The 20,406-nt window shown below is 40.1% G+C and overlaps 1 protein-coding gene across 3 annotated transcripts in view; it reads right to left on the bottom strand.

The window, feature by feature from the left end:
• CDH12 (cadherin 12) overlaps positions 1 to 20,406 on the bottom strand; it is an 822,829-nt gene that overhangs the window by 656,788 nt on the left and 145,635 nt on the right. The gene's annotated exons all lie outside the window — the stretch shown is intronic.

Genomic DNA, 20,406 nt, shown 5'->3' with positions numbered 1-20,406 from the left:
TGTGGCCCCTGAGGGGGAGGCCAGGGGTTTCTGTGCGCTGCCCCTGCCTGCAGGCACTTCCCCCACAGCTCCCATTGGTTGCAGTTCCAGGCCAATAGGAGCTGTGGAGTCGGAGCTCCAGGCGGGGGCAGCATGTGGAGACGTCCCACGGCAGGAGCCACTGGGATGTGCTGGCCGCTTCTGGGAGCAGTGCAGAGCCAGGGCAGGCAATGAGCCTGCCTTAGCCCCACCAGACTTTTAGCGGCCTAAAATCTCCCGGTTTGGCTCCAGTAGCCTTTGGGACATAGAGCCTGATTCTGGGAGACTCCCAGCGAAACTGGGAGGGTTCACAACTCTACTCATCTCCAGCAGGAGAAAGTGAGAATGCTGTTGAGGATTCAGTCTTACCTGCAAATGGTTGATTTAATAATTCTTTGGATATGTACTTTGAGGGAAAAAGTTCATTATAATTCCTTTTTTTAAATTAAAAGCTTATTTGCCAAAGTGTCAGGATTTTAGTAACTAATCCCCCCCCCACACACACACACACACCTTTCTGGGGAAAGGAAAAGGAACTGATAATCATCTTTCCTTTCCGACATTTATGGATACCCTCAGGGCCTTGGAATTTTTGTACAAGGTCACAACACACACATATTGATTGGATAGCATCTTTTTAAACCTTCCTTACCCTGCAAACTCCAATACACAGATGGGCTCCTGCACTCAGTCAGAGCCCCATTAAAGTCAATGAGGCTCCATATAGACACAGAGATCTATATGGAGCCATGAATTTGCAGGACAGGGACCTTATGTGAACATCAGTCCCGAAACTGGATGCACTTGGGCAAAGCCCCACTGACTTCAGTGAATTTTGCACTGGGTGCAATAGTCTGTCTGCATGGATCCAGTTGGTGGATCTCAGCTATATTTTGTATATTTACACATAAATTGTAAAAAGCATAATTAACCATCAAAATAAAACAAACCTTCTGTCAATGAAAATTGTTTATAATGCCACGATGATGCAAAGCCCATTTAATCTATTTAATTATTAGTGAGCCTTAGGAGAGTTTTGACTTCAGACATAGTCAGTTGTTGCCCAGAGAATGGGATTCCTAGAAAACCATCCCATCCAATTTTGCTGGGGATAGCATTTGGATTTGGTGCTATGCGCTCATAGGGCTCTGGATGAAAAGGGGCTCTGAAAAGTGACAATATTGGTGGAATTATAACAGAGACTAACTGGTGTTTTCCATGACAGCAAGAACATCCAGTAGAGAAAAAGGATTCATAAGCCCAGAACATGATTAGTGCATTTATTTACTTAATTTTGTTGTTTCTTAATAATTTCACATTTGACTTTAAAAAGAGAGAAGTTGTTAAGCAGAGTATATCCAAAATGTGACTGACTTTTGTGACAGGGTCGGGCCAGTTGGCTATAGGAGAGTAACAGAAGGCAGATATATAAGCCCCAGGCTAGGTAGGTCCCTTTTCCCTTGGTAAGGTACAGGGAAGGTTCCAGAACAATCAGGAACCTTCTGGAGACAATTAAGACAGGCTGATTAGAACACCTGCAGCCAATCAAGAAGCTGCTAGAATCAATTAAGACAGGCTAATCAGGGCACCTGGGTTTTAAAAAGGAGTTCACTTCAGCTTGTGGTGTGCGTCTGAGGAGCTGGGAGCAAGAGGCACTAGGAGCTGACAGTGAGAACGCAGACTGTTGGAGGACTGGGGTGTACAAGCGTTAACAGACCTCAGGAGGAAGGTCCTGTGGTGAGGACAAAGAAGGTGTTGGGAGGAGGCCATGGGGAAGTAGCCCAGGGAGTTGTAGCTGTCACACAGCTGTTCCAGGAGGCACTCTAGACAGCTGCATTCCACAGGGCCCTGGGCTGGAACCCGGAGTAGAGGGCGGGCCTGGGTTCCCCCCAAATCCTCCCAACTCCTGGTCAGACACAGGAGGAGTCAACCTGGACTGTGGGTTCAGAAAAACGGCCAAGCTGAGGGCTGCCGTGACACTCCAAGGCGAGCAAATCCGCCAATAAGCACAAGACCCACCAGGGTAGAGCAGGAACTTTGTCACACTTTATTATTTGGCTTGGAATGTCTTCCAAATTCTATACAATAAGGACAGATTCTATCACTATCAACAAGATACTACTGCAATGTTCATGTAGACCATACTGAATTTTGAACTGCCCTTTCAGATGTCCATAGGAAACCAATCGAGGGACCACACGTTAACTAATATAAGTTAACTACCAGGCACTCTAGGCTTTACAAAACATGAAGCAGAAAACAAATGCAAAGCTACCGAAAAAAAAATTAATGATGTCCCTTTAATTATGCACTCCATAGATCTGCACTGTTGGAGAACTAATTTTTTCCGAAGTGTCAGAGCTCTAATTTTGACATTTTAAAATGACAGATTCATGTCTCGGATTTGATATACAACACAAAGCTGGGTTGCCACAATTTTCTAGTCTAATAAGCAAGACATTTCAGAGTGTAAAGGCTCACCAAAATTGAACAAGCATTTCTGACTGCAGTAGAAACACCTGAATAAACAAGTGAACCTTCATAGGAACGTAAACTAGAATCAGGGATCAAAACAGCAAATGGCAAATATGTGCCTTATAAATTGATGATAAAACACCATGCAGTCTCTCCCAGGAATAACAAGGCAACACTAACATTGTAAACACTTCTTTTTTCCTACGGCCTGTTTCAGTGAGGCATTTAAGCATGTGCTTATCTTTTGTGTCAATGAGCTTAAGTGTTTTGTTGAATTGAGGGGGTAGAGGAGGAATATGTTGGAAGCTGCTGCGAGACAAGTAGAGCCAAAATTCCTTTTGCTTAGAAATCTGCATTTGCTCAGCACTTGTACAGGGAAGCATCTGTGTAGTGCAGAGAGGTGTTCATAGAACTCAGGAACATTGAGCAATCCTCTGTTTGCCTGAGTGGAATGGTACCAGTATTAGGGCAAGAAGTGGAAGGGGTGGAGACAGGGAATTTCTGGGACATAGGTACTTAGATGCAAATGACATTTTAAAATTTTTCAGGTAGCCCCAATTGCAAGCCCACACTAGAAGTTCAGACAAGTGTAATACTTAGAAGAAACGGAGAGAAGGGCAGCCAGGAAGGCCAACCACTGACAGAAAAATTAATCAAAGGATTCTAAAAATGTATGCCGTGCAGCCACCTGCTTACTACCTCATGATGTATGCTAATCATAGTGTTCCCGCAAACCTACCAGTCTGTGGCCCTACATCCCATCACAGAGTAAATTCCCATGGTCAGCAACCTTACCGGTTACTCAGCGCTGTTCCCTCACAACCCTCACATGCAACCCTCCAAGCTCAAGTCCTAAAAGAAATGCTTGTTACCTTCTGCTGTAAAATTGTAATATGAAATTTAGTCACTTCAAAATTTTTCAGTCACACTATAGTAGTAGCCATTAAAAATCTTTAACCTTCCATAACTGGGTCTTTAACCTCATTCCACAAGAAACAAATAGCCTGCTGCCAGTGGTAGTTATGACTGTTCATCTTTGAAAATCAGCACGTAAAATATTTGCACTATAACTACAGGAATTAGAGGGTATGGTGTTGGAGCTGCAAAAACTGCACAGAAAAGAGGCATTCTGGGAAACGGAACATTTTAGAAGTTCCATTACAGCTGTGAGCGGAGGGAGTTAACAAACAAATCATTTTTTTCTGCTTATTCATGAAAATGCATTTACCTATCACTGTTTCCATGCTTAATGATTTACTATGATTAATTGCCTATTTCTTCCCGGAATTATGAAATGCTCTTAATTCAGTATTTGAGCAATTCTGAGACTTGTTCACTTGCAATTCAAAGTACTAGTTAGCAAGCAAACAGCTCATAAAATTAACTCAAGAAAAGGACAACAAGGGCATCCATTAAAATTTTGTCCCAGTTCTATCTAAAGCACCCACAAATATACAAAAACAACATTTAATATGTCATGGAAAATGCAATTCAAATATTAAATGTTTAAAACTGGCTAACACATACAACCTATATGTTTAAAGGCAAATAGTGTATTTTTATGAGTTTTGGAGACATATGCTCTGCAGATGCTATGGCACTCAGAAAGCAGGAGAAACCACTGGATTGGGGTAGCGGTTGTCAGGAGGGACCACAGAATCCCACAGAAGCCATTCTGTGTACTTAGCTCCTGGATTCTGGTGCATGTCCGAAGGTTTACATGGATTTCAGGACAACCACAGTCTTGTGAAGAGGAGTGAATGAGGATGGATTGTGGGGCGCAGAGTAGGATTAATAAAATACTCTAGGCTATTACACTTCTCCACTTGTGCAGTGTGGCAACAAACCAAACAGTTCTAATCACTGTGGAATAGGAAGGGAATTTCTTGGGAGGTATTGAGACAATGTAATGGCTATACACCTGCGCCATTCCTGCCATACTCAAAGTCCCCAGCTTAGGGGTAATGGTCAGAGAAAGCACTGGGAGTAGAGCACCACTGAACTCTGACTATTTACAGACATCAGAATGCCCCCTTAGGACCACAGCCTGTCAAGTGAAAGTTACAGCAGCCGCAAGGCTGCACCAGGAATCAAACAGGTCCTCAGCCAGCCCCAGAATGTGCAAAGATACTTTAAAGCCATCTTTCCTCCACTCCAATTCCTGTGTTGAGCAGAGCTGATATTCAAGCCCACTGAGTCCAAACTGGTGGAGTTTCCGTCTTCTTACATGGGAATAATCCACAACAGGGGGCAGCCTGGCCTTTCATTTGCAATTTAGTATACTGTTTGTTTTCAGAACTTTAAAGTAGAAAGAATGTATGTAAAAACAAACAAACAAACAAAAAACACAGAGAAAAAGCTAAATTACACTCTGTTTTTGGAAAAAGCTAAATAAGGAGCAGGTTTGATTTACTTACATATTCTCCCTACCCCAGTACTAAAACTGGTTCACTTCACAACATTATCTTGCAGCTTAAAAGTGGCAAGTGCTATCACTTGCAGAAAATAGAAATCTGCCTGAATCGCACATGATCAATGGGTTGGCAGATCATGTATTGAGAACATATTTTCCTGTTTGAAAAAAAAAAGTTGAAAGTTGTTAGACTTGGAGTTACTCTCCCTTAACTAGTGATGATGTCATCTTCTTTAGTTTGTAACACAATATAAATGATGGAGTGGCACAACTAATAAAATGAGTGTGTTATAAAAGAACTACAGGAAAGTGGTGTAATTTTCAAATTATATGACCACATCAAAGACAGTGAAACAGAAACAATTCTATTTACTGTCTTCAGATTGCAATCTGGTTACCAAGCATTTTTGGTTTTACTACCTTTTGATTGCTGTATGTATTTTATACATCTCTATTTTTAGACTTTTTTCTTTGCTGTGGATGGGTATTATGGTATTATGTGGTGCTGCCAGGGTTAGGTCTCTTAGTCATTAGGAAGCGCAAGTAACTCTGTGTTAATTAGAATTTACAAAGGTTCCTCCACTCCATAATGCTCTGTAATAATTATTACCCAACCAATTAGAATCCCCTGTTAATGACCAATCAGTCACTCTAATCAAGAAAATTCTGAATGATTTCTCTCAAGAACTGTAGTTAAATCTGCTGAAAGTGGAACTGGGTTTGATTACTTATGCCTACTCTTCACACAGACAGTTGAGAAAGCATTTGGAATTTAATTGTTTTATTCATACATCAGAGACCAGCCAAGGACAAGAAATGTGCCCTATTTACATGTGATTTGAAATGGGACTATTCATGTACATAAAATTACAAAGCTTGCATGATTAGGGATTTAGCAGATTCCTTCACACTCATTCACCTACATTCAAAAATCTTCAAATACCCAACCATCACTCCATTTGGCAGCTATTACCTTGTATATAATAGGAAGTTTAGATGCCACATTTTTTTCTTTCATTTTACTCTGGAATACATGCTACACAGTCCCAGAACCTTCCCTTTCTCTCTCCCTCTCTCTTAACTTGTTCCATTGATTAAAGGTACACATTTGTGACGTATTTCCCCTCTTTGACAACAATAGTGTTGCACTGAGATTCCAGATCTTCCAGCTCTTTTCACATTCACTTATCATAGTACAACTATGGATCTGATGCTTGTAATTTAATCTACCACTGCCACTTGCCATCCTTGGTTTGTGACACTGGTTTCTAAGATAAGGTGCTGGAGGTATGTTCTGACAGATCTCCATACCACAAATCTCCATCACAAGCACTGGGATGCAAGCTCAGCCTGGTGTCAGAAAGATGTGCTTGCAATTGCTTCTGCTTCTCAATTTAGGGATTTAAAATGACCGACACAAAGCCCACTGAACTCTGCCCATGGCAATACGGTAGCCCCAGATTTGTGAGAGAGCTGAGGGTACAAAAAACTGCAAGCAGTAAAATAAAACATCACCATTGTAATCTACTTTACAAGGATAAATGCTTGCTCTCAGCCAAAATCCCAAAGGGATATCAGCTAGCTAGCAGGTAAGATTAAAAAAAAAGTCCTCCTTTTCAGTGAAACAGCACACATTTCAGAGAATGCTATTTAAATCCTACAATACATAATGAAGCCACCCAGCGCCTTTGAAGGCGGGAATGTATCTTAATACGAAAACTTTTACAGCCTGATCCACCAGAACTGCTCGCCCACCCTAAAGAGACAGAAACCCTGCTGGTTACCATAAAAGAGAAATCGAGAAAGAATTTCATAACCCTGATGGAGCCAGAGTTTAGAAAGCTTAACACACAGGATGCTTCAGACTACCTTAGGGCAATGATATGACTAGTGAGCTAAATCTGGGTAAATCTCTTGTATATGCTGTGTGTGTGGCTCACTTTTAAAAAGTTGTAATAACACAGTAATTCCCGATTGTTTAGTTGTGCTGAGATAGTCCCATTGATCATTCAAAGGAAATATAAAAGCAACTAATGAGCAGGACATACCTATATCACCTATATATACCTATATCACCTATATATACCTATTATGTTCCGTTGTGGCAGTTAAGCCTTGCTAGAGCTGTGTCAGTTACCAGCATTGTTATTTATTAAGCACTAACAATGTACTCAGGACTGTACAGGGCAAAAAATGAAGAGTTTACAGTGCATTGAACCTAGAATTGCCCTCTCCAGGGCAAGTAGCAAGACATGTTACCAGAAAAAATCTTTGCCTCTGGAGCTTGCTGCTTCCGGTATTGATTCAGCTTGAGGTAAACCTTCATACTCTGACTTTCAAATAAAAAAGGGCAAGAACAACAAAGCTGGCATCTGGATCCCAATATGAGCCTTTTCCATGTTTGAGGCTGTTTCAGATTTTCCTAAATATATAATATTTAGTGATATTTATTTAGTTACATTGAATGTGAGGTATCCAGAAATTATAGCTAGAAAGAACAGCCAGGATCTACATCAGTAGTGGGCAACCTGTGGCCCATCAGGGTAATCTACTGGGGGGCCAAGAGACACTTTGTTTACATTGGCATGGATGCCCGCAGCTCCCAGTGGCCACGGTTCACCATTTGCAGCCAATGGGAGGTGCGGGAAGTGGCACGGGCCACAGATTGCCCACCACTTATCTACACCTCCATTCCCCACCCACCCCCAAAAAATGTAATAAAGAAAAACTGGAGTGGGGGTGACAAATTAAAACAATTTACCAACTGGAGAGAAAAATGTTCAGCCTGCAGAAACCATATGCAAACAGATCATTTTAGGACTGGTGTTACTTGTCTCTCCCAGATCTATAACAGCTACCAGAATCCCCACCATGTTCTTCTAACACTGAGAACGGTAATGCCTAAATACCTTTACAAATCTGACTCAAAAGACTTAATTTTATGACAAACTCCAATCAAAGTGAAAGCATAAACAGATGAGAGAGGAAAAACTGAAGCTTATAATCTGAACTCTTGGGTCCCAAAGGGTATGTGTCTAAAAAGAAATGATTTTATGAGATTTCTGCTGTTGTGGGCTGTATGTCAGGATATCTCATGATGTTTCAGAATCATTAAATCCAAACCCAGTCCTAACCCTAATACAGATGCAAACACCAATCTACTAATTTCATCCCTAATAAACAGTGGTGGAAAAATCTCTGTACATTTTCAGGGTAAAAGGTAACAGTTAATTGAAAGTGACCTGTCTTGATTTCTTGAACCTTTTCTTCATTTCAAGTTACTAAATTTGTTCTTTGACTCTAAAAGATCTGATGTTGATACATACATAACGTAAGCGACGAAGGGAAAACAATCAAATAAGATTAGTCAATTAACATTTGTAGGGAAAGATAGGGGTAGTAGAAAAGCAGGTAAATGTAGTCAAAGGGCTGGAGGGAATTTGATATGATTCACACATATATCAGCAATTAGAGTAGTACTACAGGGAACGTAGGCTCTGTGACACTGGTAAACCAAATGCCAGCTCTGGCCAAGGCCATAGGCATTAGTTAAGAACTGAAAAATTCATAGCTGGAAACAAACCAGCTCACCTGTATGTAAGTTTTGTTCAAAATAGGTTATTAGTATTATAAGAATGTATTTAGTGTTTCATCACTCTGTGTTCATCATTCTATAAAATATTTGTATGTTGTTGCATGCATTAATCTCACTTACAAAGTCTGTATTCCATACTATAGGAATTATGCAAATTTTGCTTTATAACTTTGAAAATGTAGGCTCTGAACTTGTGAACACAGGCATGGGAATCATCCTGCCCTACCCATTCAGGATGATTATAAAAAATGAAGTTGGCCATCATAAAACAAAAGCTTTGTTAATTTCCCCATCCACCCAGGGAGAAGTATGTGCAGAAAGCCTCATTTCATCAAGTTGAATGCTCGAAGAGGAAAATAAAAATAGTAGACATTAAGATTTTTCATCTCTTTGCTCTTTGAACTCTTACAGGACCAAAGACATTAAATGAAGGCAGAGATCCCCAGTGGTTACCTCTGGGTCCACCCTGAAAGATATTTTGAATTGACAGATTACCACATCTCTGTCATTTTATGGAATTGTAGATGATAACTCGTGTGTGTATATGTTTGCTTGCTTTAACCTGTAAATAATTCTGTTATTTCATTTTCTCCTAGTTAATAAACCTTTTGATAATTTATTACAGGATTGGCTACAGGAGTTGCCTTTGATGTAAGATCTAAGGTGCCAGTTGGTCTGGGGTAAGTCACTGGTTTCTTGGGACTGGAAGGAACCTGAATTTTGTGATTTTTGGTGTAAGGGACCATTTATCACTTATTCCAGCTTGCCTGGATGGTGAGATAGACTGGAGAGTCTAACTCCGTGGTAAGACTGTTATAGTGATCCAGGAGTTCACATTTGTTACTGGCCTGGTGAAATCTAATTTTAGAACATACCAACAGACTGGAGTGTCTGCCCTGCTTTGACAGTCTGCCCTTAGGTAGACAGTCATGATCGTCAGCCACTCCAGACAACATAAAAGGCTCATTACCAAATCAAGGGGCAGGGGCTAATCGCTGCACAAATCCAAGCATAGCTAGTTTGGTTGTATTATACTGGAGTTACAAGAAGAACTTGAATATTACCAGTCTCGAATATTTCTTCAGTCTAACAGGTTTATCAACTATCATTTGGGTTCTAAGAGGTCTCCCTGAAAAATTAGAGTCTTGACCCAGATTGTTCTTCCTCAACCTGAACAGTCTTTTTCTACATTACTGTATGAATATTTTACCATGTTCAACACACCAGTGAACAGTAAAGTGTTGTTTTCTCCCTGTTGTTGTATAATAAAGGTTTCTCTCCTATTCTCTATGGATACTTTTTGCTTCCTTCCCTTATCCAGCATTAATACTGAATTCTATTTAATAAAAAGCTTTCAGCAGAGATGACTGAAGATTTTCCATCAACTTTTTACATACAGATATTGGCTTTTTGATTAGATGGATTTTTTATTTTTTTTAATGGCTTTAATTAAAAATTGCTATCGTTTTAATAAAACCCAAAATATTTCAAAAGAAAAATTGGTGAAACCAAGAGAGATAATCCCTGATGTAGATTAATTATCAAACAAACCATAGACTCTTACTGTAATTTAAAACCCAGTTCAGCAAAGCTTTTATGATGGCATTAAGCCATATTAAAGTATATGCTTCTGAACTGGAGCCATACTGAACACTACAAATTAAATGATCTCTATAGCAGAAACCATTCATATTGGTCATCAAGAGACAGACTGTCACAAAAGAGCTGTGGGAACATGTCTACAGTTTGCTTCATGGATCAGGGTTAAGTCTAATTTTATGTAACATTTTCATTAATGATCAGGATAAAGGAGTAAATAGCTCCTTGCTAAAATTCACAGGAATGGACCCTATTTTTACGAGGTGGATCTCCTCTTTTATTTAGCAATGCTTATCCTGAAAAGCACAGAGTTTCCCCAAAAAGATTTATGGCTCCACTCCCTACCATCCATCATCCTCCCACTCTAGGTACATCTGCAATAGACATCCCTTCTCTTGAGTTTGATTTTTACAAGCACTGCTGAAGCAATTGTGAAAGAACTTGTGCAGTGGATGCAGATTACACAGACTGGCAGCTAATTACAGGCATTCAGTTACACTCCCTTGGTGAAGGTGAGAAGATTGTTCTGTGTCCATGTACATTCAGTTCATAGCATCTGAGATTGTCAATAGACATGCCAATTGTGATATGTGCACATATCACTATTCCTGTTGAGCTTGTTCAGCTTTGATCCAGAGGCTCCAAATTCAGCCATTAATTACTTGAAAGCCCCAAACCCTGATCCCTGATGAAGATTTCAGCTACTCAAAATAAATTTAATCTGTGATGGAACCACTGTAATTTGAAAGATCCATGTCAGAATGTCACTTATTAGAATTGGTCAAAAACTGGTATGTTTTGTGATAAAAAAAAGTTTTCTTTGTGTTTCAAACATTTCAGATTTTTCAATGAAAAACAATACAAATATTATTTGAAACCAAATAATGATTTCTTTTCAGTTTACAGTTTTTCCCTTTTCTCCTTTCCTCCTCCTTATTCCTGTTTCCCCTCTTTTGGCCACTAAAAAGGGAGGGAGGGAGAGACACAGAAGAGGAGAAAACTCAAAAAAATATTTTCTCATCAAAAAATTAGAAACTTTCAAAACAATGATTTTTTTTAATCCCAACAAATATTTTTGACTAGCTTTACTTGTTATTCACACTCAGAGTCACTGAGGTATTTATTTGCTTCTTTAACTCCCTGAACAAAAGTAAAAACAAAACTGAATGAAAAACTTTATACAGCATATAACTTGAGTTACATAATTTTTTTTTAGGAATCGATGAGGTTTTTTTTTTTTATTATTTTCCAGATTTAGATTACTGCAATTACTTATCATAAGAAAGCTAGAATAAATGTAACTTGCAAGACTGCAGAATGCTGCAATTAGATTATCTATGCACACCTCCATCTGCAATCAGCATACAGTACTCCACTAATGACGAGCTCCTTTAACTCACTTCCAGTTGCCCACCATGCAGACTGAAAGACAGCACTTGTGACCAGTAAGAACTGAAAATGGCTCAGGGTCTAGCAATTTTTATGTTGGTTCCTAATTACAATATACTTGTTTGGAGTAATCTGTACTAATTGTTCTAAGATAAATGTCTTTGAGAAAATGTTACCCCTACTTATGCTGGGAAGCACTTACTTATGCAAGTGGTCCTCCTGGCTTCAATGAAAGTACTTGTGTAAGAAAGTGCTTGCCAATGTGAGCAAGGGCTGCATGAAAGTAGCCCTCTATGATGAAACATTTTTGGCCAGGACTTTGAGATGCCTTTGAAATGTAAGACGTTAGAGATGAACTTGATTCAAATATTAATTTACCTTCCACACATTATTGTGAATTCTGAGCACCACTTTTTGTCAATATTCATCTAAGGTTTTAGTAAAAGAACATGACATACAGTGCTTCTGTAGTATATTATACAAAGTATGTGATGATCTAATGCTGCGGCTGTACATGCTTGTTATGTTTTGACTTGAAATAAGGTGCACCAGAATGCAAGAAGTTAAATAGACTCCTCTGTGCAATTACTTAGAGTGTGTGGAATTCTCTATACACATTATACTACATAGACTATAGTTAGCTTGCTATAATATCACTGTTTAGTATTGAGCAAGAAGCAGCAAAGTTCATTTTAATTTGGTGACATCTCTTCCTAACCTAACAAAGATGAAACCATAAATGTAAAAATTATTTTGGTATTTTGATCACCTGACTTACATCTTTTTAGATAGTTAGCAGTGATCATTTCATACTGGGAGAAGCAGGTGCAGAAAAACCATGATTTTTTGTCAAATAGCTACATGTATAACAGATTTGGGACTCAACCGTTTCCCTAAGGTTCTCCAGTTCCCTTCTAGAACCATTTAAACCATCCCTTTATTCCAGTGCTCCATTCCATCCCTTGAAAACTCCACTTCACTGTAACCATTCTTGTTGTTCAGTGGGACTCTGAGAGCCGGCTGAGGCTTCTCTTCTAAAGGGTGGGGAAGGTCACACTTGAGAGACACAAGGAACTCCTGGTGTCAGAGTGTGCTGCTTCTGCTGTACATCCAGTTGTGCTGGACCAGAAATCAAACCCAGTTCTTCTTTATGGCAGGGCAGTGTACTACCACTAACAGTAAATGTCCAAACCAGCCACAAGGCAGCAATAGGTCAGTGACCATCAGCACTTACTGAATAAAGACAGAGCGTCTGAGTGGATCAGATTGTCTAGATCCCATATTCTGAAAGGGCTCCCAATTTTTTTGTAATACATAGAACACATGGAACAGATTTGGAGTAACAAATTCAGAATCTCAAAAGTTTTGAAGGTTCAGATAAGCATTTTAAACTGGAAGAATGTCTCCAAACCTATTGGGCCTGCAAAACTGTGCAAGAATTAATTTGAGAACAGACTGTCTAATCAAGAATTCTACTTCTGGTTGGGCCAGAAGTACAAGAGCATCCTTTCTTGTGATACTTCCCCTTCAACTTCATGTCCTTATCTGGAAGTATGAAGGAGCACAAACTGTGTTGGTAGGGAGAACAATTCATTTTTTTCATACTATAAAAATGTTTATTTTGGGTGTAAGCAGGGTCTGAATGTGCTCTTTCCTTACATCAAATGAATAAATGGGGAAACAATTTTATTATATTTTTGAGAAACTATAATTTGTATAATGACTGTATACACGTTAGAGGATTGGTGCAAGGCAATGAATACTGACCCAAAGAACTGCCTTCCAGTAACAGGGATACCTGAGACATTCGATGATGGCTAATTGAATCCACTGTCCAGGCAGCCTCCAAATGCATGAGCAACTGCAGAATGTTTATGAGAGAGGATGGTACCTTTACAACACTGTGTAAGCTGCCAGTGGGACCCCCACAAGTTCCACATGAGATAGCAGTGGCTGGCCACATGTGGAAGCTGGTAGGCTCTGGAAGCCAGTCCCCACCACCCCGTCTCAGATGCAGAGTTGTTAGAGAATATGTCAGCCTTCTTAGAGAAAGAAAGAAGGACCCAGCTGATATTCTGGGTTTGTTGGGCCTTGACCCAACAGCTCCAAGCCTGGGATTGCAACCTCATCCAATGTGTGAGCAAAGGCACTGAGACAAGCATTAGAAGCAAGGTTGTGCTGTCCCATCTTAAGTGAAACTCCTATCTTAAGGTTATTCACTAGGATAACTGTGATAGTAATATCTGGGGAAGAGGCATTTGAACCCTGATTGGAACATACAACTGAAATGTTGCAGGAGTGAGCAGTACCAGATACAGAAAAGTGAGGGTGTTTAGTAGACAGATTTGAGCATAAGCATCCGATGAAGTGAGCTGTAGCTCATGAAAGCTTATGCTCAAATAAATTGGTTAGTCTCTAAGGTGCCACAAGTACTCCTTTTCTTTTTGCGAATACAGACTAACACGGCTGTTACTCTGAAACCTGTCAGCATTAGATGTGATTCACACTCTGAAGCTCAGAAACCATGGGATCAGTGTGAAGAACTGCCCAGAAGCCCTCAGTTACACCTCTGGGAGCACAGAGGGCTCTTAGGACATTATTGTAAGTTTCTCAATGCTCAGCAGCAAAGGGGCAAGAAAGTTTCAACTTATATATAGAGGCTGGAGAAACTAGTACCGAGAGCAGCCAAGAGTGGAGCACTGAAGAACGCATGCTTCCCATTGTGGTGCCTGCAATGATTGAGAGAGAAGTGCTTGTCATGAGTACCTGCCTAAAAGGCAGTAAAGGGGCATTAGCAATGGTAGAGCAGCTGGCTGAAGGAGGGCTCCCTGAAGGAGTGCTGATCCCAAGTGGAGTCATAATCTTACCTGCCAAAGCACAGGAAAAGGTGACTATACTATTGCTAATGAAACAAGCTGTGATGTGGTTGTGAAACAAGGGCAGAATGTAACAGACCTCTTTGAGCCTGAAACCATTGTGAAACTCCAGTGTGAAGCCAAGGATCCACCAATAGATCCTGCAAAGTTTGATTTTTAGATATTAACCATTGTCTGAGGAGCAGAAGGTTCACTTGAGAAAGCAACTTGGTGAAAGATCCAAGGTATTCTCACTGCATGAATGGGAAGTGTGAAAGGAATGGAGTACATGATGAGACTACAAGACTCACAACTCTTCAGAGAGAAATCTAGAACAATTGCTCTCTCTTTCATGCAGGCCATGCAGCATCATCTTCAGGAGCTGATTGTGAATGGCATCGCTTCAGAATCCTCCAGCCCATACTCCTCCCACATTTTGGTAGTCTGTAAAAAGAGTGGGAAAAATCTGGATGTGTATTGACTACTGTATCCTAAATAGACACACTGTAGTTGATCAGTACACCATGGCATGAGTACAAGATGCCTGGCACTTTTTTTCTGGGGAGCCAGTGGTTCTCAGTGTTGGATCTTCAAAGTGCATACTACCAGATTCCTCTGAGAGAAGATAAGGAGAAGACAGGTTTCCAACAGTTTGAGCGCATGCTCCAAGGAATTTCTGGAGTACCTGTCACATTTCAGCATCTTATGGAGAAAGTTATGGTAAACATGAACTTACTGCAATTCTTAGGTTTTTTGGATGACCAGACTATATTTGGAAGAAACTTGGAGAAACACGAAGAATGATTTTTTAAAGTACTAGACCAGGTAGAACCCGATCGACTGAAGCTTTCAATTGATAAATGCCAGTTCTGCAGAACATCAGTCAAATACCTGAGTCACATTTTGCCCCAAGAGGGTGTGAGTACTGATCCAGATAAAATAGAAGCACTCACCACTACATGTCTGCACACACATAATTACAGAGAACTCAAAACCTTTCTAGGATTTAGCAGCTACTGTCGCAGGTTTGTGAAGAATTATGTTACTATCATAAAGCCTATAAATGACCTCACCAGCAGATACCAGTCCAGTAAGAGCCAATCTAAGACCAAGGGCAAGGGGAGGTCTCCAAAGCCTCCCGAACAGAGACACTATGGCCCCTTAGAACCTTTGGGACTCTGATGGGATGGGATAAGATACATGAAAAGGTTTTTGAAGAAATTGTTAGCTGCCTAACTTATACTCCAGTCGTTGTCTTTGCTGATCTAAGCAAACCTTTTATCTTATATATGGATGTCAGTTTGGACAGTTTGGGAGTAGTCCAATACCAGGAAGCTGAAGGCAAATGGAAACCTGTGGCCTTTGCCAGCTGAGGACTTTCTGATAGCAAGACTCACTACTCCATTCACAAGCTGGGCTTCTTGGCCTTGAAGGGCAACTTACGGTGGAAGGCAGTCCAAGTGCTAGAGACCCTCCAGTACTAGAACTGGAGATGCAGTGACCTATGTCAGTGTCCGAGGGACCCTCAAGGGAGCTCTCACCCTCTCTAGACCAAGGACAAGTCTCCCCTCACCCCTGCAATACCCACTCTCAATAGGCATGACAGAGTTATAAGGCCAGTAAATAGGTTAACTTAGGATGCATCTGGGGTAATTAGTGAACAACCAATATACTTAGCTCACAGGCTATAGGGACAATTACTGGACCTGGTATAATATGCTCTGAGATTTTCCCAAAAGACAAACTTTGGCTGTGGGGAGAATGTCAGCAGGCTCTGAATTAGCTCTCCCCTGACATCTAGTGATGCACTGGGAGAAAAGACTTCAGGTGCGAACCATATTTGCATAGACACATCTACTCTGCCTAGGTGTTCAACAGACAGAATTGCTTTACCAAAGTGATCAATTTTGGCTAGTTTTCGGTAACAATTGATGTTTAATATTGAATGCAGTGGTAGTGAAGTGGTGTTATCCATATTGTGCGAATAAAGGGCAGAAGAACTGTACTTAGCATACGCTGATTGAGGGTGTCCCTAAACTGAACGTCATTTGCTAAGCTGGGTGTAGGGATGTCAAATACCATCAAAGATAAGAGGGGGTGGGGACAGGTGTGGGATGGACTCTGCCTAAAATATCCTAGACACCATTTGATCCTCCCCTCTCCAGTCTTAAAGACAGAGTTGATTGGACTCAACTGAGAGTCCTTGTTTCTGTTCAGTGATTACTAGAGCTGAAATTATTGATGAGCAGGTTTAGGAGATAAGCTTTAGACCTGATGTGAGACAGTGTTGCAATGAAGAGACAGCAGCACAGAGGTTGCCTGTTAGCCAGAGAAACCACTAAGGAGCTGGCACCACTAACAGCTGGGCTAAGTGGTGGATCCTCAGAATGTGACATCGCAGACATGGCAGTGAGTCGCAAACAGCAGCAATCGTAACAGTGGCAGAGATGAGTGGCTGAAGATGTAACAGAGGCAGAGGTGGCAGTGAGAAGCCAGCAGTGGCAGAGTTAACAACAGCATTGAGCTAGTTGCAGAGGCAGCAGCAGCATGAAAGCATTGCTTGATGTGCCCCCCCACCCCCACCCCCCTACACACACACACTTTTTTTTCAGGAGTGGGAAGTGGATCCGTATGAATGTGCCTCTGCATTTTGGGTTTTTGATGACCAAGGACAATCACTGTGAGAGGGGTGCAACAGACGGAAATAGGGATGGTGTGTTACATGGACATTTGTTTGCAGACGTTCATACCGTAAGGTGGGAAACTGAGGCAGGAGACCCTGCCCAATATAGTATGGTGTGGGTGTTTGCTTATAGTGACATGCTTTTGAATTGTGTTTGTGGTGTTTTCCCAAATTAATGCTGAGTTCCATTTCTGTTTTACTGAATGTTTTCTTTTGTTATGCACAGACTGAGTGAGTGCGAGTGGAGAAGTATTGTCTCTTACAGGCACCCAGGAGTACTGTTTAGTTTTTCCAGATCACTGGTTGGTTGCTCAAGCTGGTTATGTTTAATGATATGAAGAGGAACCTCTAGATATTGAATCCAGCCCTTGTTGCTGCTGAGTCTACCTGGCAGAAGAGTTACATGGGTGTAGACTGAATTTTGGATGTGGGGTAGACAGTTCTTATTTTAGCTAAACAGACATACCCATATTACTTGCGGTCCTGCATTTTTTGCCGATCTGACACGATTTATTCTTAAACCAGTATGTGTGTCCCTGACTGCCACAAGAGCTATGGGTCTGACCCATCACATTTTTTATTTAGATCTGTATCTGACAATCTGACTTCAGATCTATCAATCTGAAAAATAGAAAAAACCTTCAAGTGTGTACATTCATGAGAAATATAAATCATACCACAAAACCTACAGGATTAAAAACATATTAATCTCTTTACACTATAATGGAATCACATTGGATTCCATAAATCAATACTTGAGTGAACTTGAAGAATAGTCTTCAGCCTCTGGCACATACATAACCCAGTCTTTAGAATATATGTAATAATGAAAAAAAATCTAAAAGTATATATATATAAAAAAAGCATTTGAACACATATACAATAAAAGCTTTGTTATCCAGCATGTGAGGAGAATGGGGTGTAGGGTGGAGGTGGGGGGTTGCCGGTTAATCAAAAATTCCGGTTAACTAAGACTTATATTTTTTTACCAATGGAATACCATAATTAGAATACAATAAAACAAAGTATAAAATAGTATACAGGTACTCACCAATCCAGTAGCAGTGCTGCACTGCAGAGTGGTTGGTTTCTTGAAGTACTTAGGTGTATACAGGTAAAGTTTTCTATACAGTAGGTTATCTTATGACACTATATATCACTATGGGCAGTGTATGACGTACATCCAGATCACTAAAACTACACTTAACACTAAAACTATACTGAACATAATTTAATATTTCTTTGATGATTCAGAAGGCACTTCAGTATCTTGTAGAGTCATCATTATCAACATCAATTATCATAGTAGATGTAGAAAGTGTAGGAGATTCGGCTGAATCTGTAATGGCCCTATGACATACTCTAGAAGCTGCTTTTTTGAATAAATCCCTGGTATCAGCTTGCTTACTTGTCTTCTGCCTCTTTTGCATAAAAATAGAGTTCAGAATGTGCAATTGCATAACCTCCTGGGCAGTGTACGAGTCCTGGTTACGAGACTGAAGATTTGTATTGGGAGATATCAGAAATGCCGGTTAATAGAGCTTCCCGGTTGATAAAGTGCCAAATAACACAGGTTTTACTGTACTTTGAATGTATTAGATTCACCAACATTAAAAACAGGCTGTGAGCTTATCTATATGGGGATTTCAGAGTAGCAGCCATGTTAGTCTGTATCCGCAAAAAGAAAAGGAGGACTTGTGGCACCTTAGAGACTAACAAATTTATTTGAGCATAAACTTTCGTTACAGCTCACAAAAGCTTATGCTCAAATAAATTTGTTAGTCTCTAAGGTGCCACAAGTCCTCCTTTTCTATATGGGGATGTTATTCCAGAATACAGTAGAATCTGAATTTAAATGCTACAGCTAATGCAGAATAACTCTGTGTGGACACTTATTTTGGAATAAGAGTACCTCATTCTGGTTTAGCTTAATTCACATCCAAAAGGGATTAAGCTAGACCAGAAAAAAGACACTCATTCTGGAATAGGAGGGTCCATACAGGGAGCTAGTCTGTAATAGTTTATTTTGTAAAAACTATTCTGGTCAGTTTTCCCAGGTTGACAAGCCCAAAATCCCAGCAACCTTTGCTGATAGCACTGAAAGGCTCATTGATCTGTTGTGTAAAATGGCACAGCCAGTCATTAACAGATGGTGAGAACAGCACTTGCAATCAAAGTCTATAGCAGCTATACAAAAAGTTTTAATCTCTCCATCACAACTCCCCCAACATTTAGGGACGGAGAAAGGTAATAAACTGCACTTTTCAAGCAATCCAACACACACAAATGCCTTCACAATTTCAAATCCAGTTGTGAGTCTTTCGAATGCTTCTAGTAATTTAGTTTTCTTTTTAAAAAAATCTGAACCAGAGCTGGGCTGAATATTTCAAACATACCATACTGTGCATAGAGCTCAGAATATCTCCCTGGAATTCCTTCATGAGGATTCTAATTGTATTTAAATGTAGACTTTTTACTTTACAAGTTTCAAACCAGAGATTTATAGGGATAAAAAACATTTAAGAAGTTGTTCCAGCAACATGGATCCCCGCTTCCCACAATACTCCCCAATGTGATCTATAATCAACTTAGACCAAGTGGATCCTTTTATACCCAGATTTGGGGATGTACATAGAAGGGCAAAGCCTTAGCTGGTGTACATTGGTGTAGCGCCATAAACATCAACAGAGATATGCTCACTCGAACCAAATAAAGGTCTGGCCCATAATCAATATGCTGAAGCACACCTTCCTCCTTCCATTGCTTTGCCCACCTACATACATATAAATACATGGATGATAACAAAGAACCAGAAATTATTGTTGGAACCAGTACTGGAAATTGAGAAGATTCATGTCTCATCTACAGGTTAAAAAAAAAAAAAAACACCATCATGCTTTCTTGTTGATTAATTAAGGGAAATGCTTTGTAAACAGAGTTTTGTTTACAAAACTACAGCTGGGAAAGTTGTGGGGATGTTTTGTTCCAGTTTTCAAACTGTAATGAATTTTTTATTATCTTTCTTTTAATTCCATGTAGGTTTGTTCTTGCTGATAACATGATCTATTGTTCTCTGAGTCATGGTGAGATTGCCATCTCTTAAACAGACAGCACTTACTGGAAATTAAACTTCTACTAATGTATTATAATTATTACTTCAGGGTAATTTGCTGCTCCAGCAGGGAGTCAAAGCTAATCTGATGGTAACATTTCTTCCATGGAGCCGTTAATATTTCTTCTATGCTGAAATTCCACATAATGGATCTAGCCTAAGGCTGATTAATGATCTCTGTGCTGGAACAGTGATTTGTAGCTAAATCATCCCTCACTGGAGGAGAGTCAGGGTTGTTCCAATCCATACTGTTAAATAAGTGTAAAC

Source organism: Natator depressus, chromosome 2 (assembly GCF_965152275.1).
Source record: "Natator depressus isolate rNatDep1 chromosome 2, rNatDep2.hap1, whole genome shotgun sequence".
In the NCBI taxonomy this organism is placed as follows: Eukaryota; Metazoa; Chordata; order Testudines; family Cheloniidae; genus Natator; species Natator depressus.
This window is presented reverse-complemented; position numbering and strand designations above follow the sequence as displayed.